The sequence below is a fragment of the Morone saxatilis genome, unplaced genomic scaffold (genome assembly GCF_004916995.1).
Source record: "Morone saxatilis isolate NCDOM2014 unplaced genomic scaffold, NCSU_SB_2.0 Contig24, whole genome shotgun sequence".
Classification (NCBI taxonomy): domain Eukaryota; kingdom Metazoa; phylum Chordata; class Actinopteri; family Moronidae; genus Morone; species Morone saxatilis.
The window spans coordinates 12550902-12555292 of NW_023339807.1; positions in this window are offsets into that span (position 1 = coordinate 12550902).

Here is a 4391-nt window from a genome sequence, read left to right on the forward strand (position 1 = left end):
GAATATTTTTTTAATAATTATTTTCTTTGAAGTTGACTCAAAACATACTTTTATCAGGTGCAGTTTGATCTAAAATGAGCCTATTGTTCATTGTCATACAGTGGGTGCTAAAATGAACAGAAGAGAACAGAATCATTATCATATTTCAACAAAAAGCTAAGGCTTTTATAAAAAGATGAAAACAGTGCAGTCTATCACTTGCCTCTGGCTGTTTATAGGCTTACTCTTTGATGTTGTTCATTAGTTATTCAAGGATCTATTGATTAACTAAAATAATAGGCCTCGCAGTCATCTGGTTAATCAGTCTTTCACTTGTATGTGTATTGTACCAAGCAACGATTTAATTTAATGTTAACACATCCCCCCTTTACACACACACACAGGCAAAGACACACACACACGTGCCCTGTTAACTCAACCAGGTGGTTAGCGCTCCATAAGACTGTGAAAAATTCATCAAAGTGTATCTGGACACTGAGGACTTCAGCATGTGTGGATTCCAGAAAAACATCCATCCACGAAAAATAAGAGTCTTTCTTTTTGACATTTCGCACTGCATTTAATTAAAGGTTGAACCACACAATGATTAGGGCTCACTCCTCATGAGGGTTCCCCCCAAACAGTAGTTTTCAAACCCCGGGGCTGGCCTTCCTGTTTATTGCCTCCCTGTAATGCAAACATAAGGGTCCCCTGCCAGTAAACACATGTTGATTGAAGAAACAGCTTGCACAGCTGGGAAGCCAACCCAGGTTAGTGTGAGTGAGCACATGGGTAAATGAGCGTGTCTGAATGTGTGTGTGTCTGTGTGCATGTGTGCAGGAATAGATACTCGTTTGTTGTTTCTACATATGTCAGAGTGCGATTTAGTTTGTGTGCAGGTCCTTGAATGCGATACATAGAGAATAAAAAAAAGAAGAGAAAAGAGAAATTGTGCTTTTGGTTTGAGTGTGTGTGTGTGTTTTTGTAGGCCATAGTGTGCACATGTGAAGCCATCAATGAGTGACTGAAGGCGGGGGCTTGGGTGAGCAGTAAAACAGCGGGGTGCCTCCACCAGTTGTGCTGTGATAATAAAATCAACATCCATTGTGCAAAGGCTGTCACTGGGCATGATGCTGCGATTGAAATGTATGATCTCCTATGGCTCACACAGATGGACAGATAGATGAGGGTAAAACAGATGATACATGCACTTGCATCAGTTTGAGCCAATAGTCTTAATTATGCTGGCCTCTGTGGCATCAAATGGAGGGCGCCCATACTCCCCAAGCTTTTGAGTGTGTGAATAATTTATAAATAAAAAAGGGGTTTTCAGCTGTGGGTTTATTAATAATAAATATGGTTTGATATTTACTAAACTGTTCAGAGGGAGAAAAGGGTGACAGTTAAGACGTCGTTTGCATGGTAATTGTAAGGAGGTAATAAATAAGGCATGAAGTGGAGATATATGGAAATGTGATTCACAGGGAAATGAGAATAATTTAACAAAATATTATCCCAGTCCCTATTTGACCTGGGGTCAATTAAAAAAGAGATGTCAGTCGTGGTGAACGGCATGCTGGGCCTTAAAATTACAATCGCTTGCTTTCTCTTTTGTATGGCTGGAAAGCAGATCTAACGTTCAAGTGGAGGAAAATGTATTCATACTGACACAAACCATGTGTTTAGTTTGAATGAATATTAAACTGAATAAAATCAACCTCATTATCTATCACAGGGAAAGAAGACATTTCTCTCTCAAAAGTAAACTCAGTAAAACATGAGCTAGAAGTTGTGGAATGTGACTTTTGTTTAGTTTCAAAACCCTCTCCTGTTATGGGAAAACTCCACATAGTTTTCAATGAAAACACATATTGTACATAAATTATAAAATACTTTATATAAGGATATGAAACAACCATGTTGTACTGTAACAACACACACTAATCTTTTCCCCCCAATTTAATCTCTATCATAATTAATTAGCTTAGTCTTGGGATTTGAAATATAGCTTTCTAGATTGATGAATATTAACTACTACTACTACTCTATATACTGTAGTGTATGTCCGTGTTGCAGTGTTTGGGTTCCTCTAGGGGTCTAAGGTTTATGCTGCTATCCATATGAGAAACATTACACCAGCTTTTACTGTAATTGTGATATTGAATGTTGAGCTGATCTGTGTCAACCATAACTCTAAATGCTGCTACAAGCTCATAACTCATAAGGACATATACCTTTGCTAGGCAGTGGTATCCATCTGACCAGCTCACGAGCAATTCAAAACCTACCTCCTCTCTCTCATTCCAATAATATGACGTCAGTGTACTGCACTGGTTTGAAATTTGCAATTAAGCACTTTCTTTATGTGTGATTGACGAGCAGAAGGAGGGCTATTAAAGCTCAACATGGACCTGGGGCTCACTCTGCAGTCTATAGGACTATTTCCAGCCTCATATCAAATCCATGTCCTCTGCCCTAATATCAGAACATGACTCTGGCCACCCATGGATTTTGTTTTTGTCTGTAATGAAAGTCTCTCTGGGGATCTGGTTGAGGGATTCTTTTCCTTAGGGGTCAAGGAGAGGTTGAGGCTTCTGGTTCAAGCTACGCTTAGAAAAGGGTGTGGATTACAGAAATGTTTGTGATGAACTCAGTTTCTACAGAAAAGATCTGCAGTATGACATTACAATTGTAAAGACTATGGTAACTCTAAGATATAGGCTGACACAGTGGTCTAGTGCAGGTATAATAAGTAGAATCAGTTGGTATTGGGTATACCGACTTCTAAATCCCCTCTGATGTGCATCACTCAGTAGTTTTCCTAGGATGGCGACATAGTTTAGTTTAATTTTCAAGAGTGCATGGAGTAATGAATTAGGATTACTTCTGTCAAAATGCATAATTATGTAGTTGTCTCACCTGTCTGTAGGTCAGTATTGATGCAAAATCTGCACCTTTTCTGTGTCTAATGTCAAGTTCATAATGATCCTTAGTCCCAGAAGTCAAGGAGCAGATGTTAAGTTAAGTGCAAATACTAATGGCCCATTTCTGGGTGAATTAAATATGGAAGAGTAGTCTTACATTTAACCATTTGCATTACAGGGCGTTTATCCTTTACTGGACAGAAAGCTTTGGAAAAAAATTGGGGCATAAATTAAGAGTATACCCATTTCTCCTGGCACCACTGCACCACTGGGCTCATACGGTGATAAAGTAATCATGACAAAAAGGAGGTGATACTCTGAAGCTCCGATGCATATTTATTAGGATAAAGACCAGAAAGTTTTAACAGAACTGTCAGGGTTTGAGCCCCAATGAAGATAGTTTTGTCATCATCTAATGAAAGCTAAAAAAGCAACTTCCCCTCGTTTTTGCAAGCCAGCACTTCATCAATCCGGTGTGCATTTTCTCCCACTTCTTCAATAAAGTGATTACAACATCCCAAAATTTAAGATCAGATTGACTGGGTCCTTGGCCAGCCAAGCCATGTCTTCCTTGATAAGTACAGCAGTAAGCTGTCTAAAATATTCATGCACTGATGCAGAGTTGTTGTCCCTTGATGGGCCTCACCATGTGCAACATCTGTTCCTGATGTCATGCGCGTTCCTGTGTGCCAGAAATGCCCTGATGGCGTCCGTGGCATCTCTGCTGTACTAAGCCATATCCAGACACACACTGCTCTGCTCAGCTACGATAAATATCTGAGACAACGATAGTGATCCAGTCACCTGGACAGAACTATTGAACACTTCTACTAATCCATACACATAGATTAGCCACTGCAGTCTCACACTGAGATCAGCAATTCTGCCACTCATTGATGAATGTGTCAGTTGATTGTTGCCTCTATCAACATTTCATGATTATTTGGTGAATATTACAGCAAATAACGCCTTACATAGTGCAGCACACTCTTTTGTGTTATGATACAATACACTTAGTAAGCTGCCAAAACATGAAACTGCCAATACATTAATGCAGTTACGTCAATAATGTGGTGAAATTAAATGTATTACAACACTGGACAATGCAGCAGTCGGAGCCTCATCATACCATTAAAAAATAAATTAAAGAGGTAATTAGCCACATTGTTTTGACCCGTTTTGACCTAGTTGACACTAGGGGTCTAACGGTATGCTAAAGTCATGGTTCAGTATGTACGCCGGTTTGTGGGGTCACGGTTCAGTACAGTGGGGAAAACCAAATTAAATGTAGATAATAACATTTTGCAAAGGCACATTGTATTTGGGGCTCAATCACAAAATGCTTAAATTCTGTATTTTCTTCAATGGAGTATGGTTCCATATCCCCAGTGATGAATACTGAACAGACCTTTGACACAGTCCGCATCTGCATCGAGAGACTGTCAGTCTGTTTTTGTCTAATCCTGCTAATCGTCACATTTGGGTAAC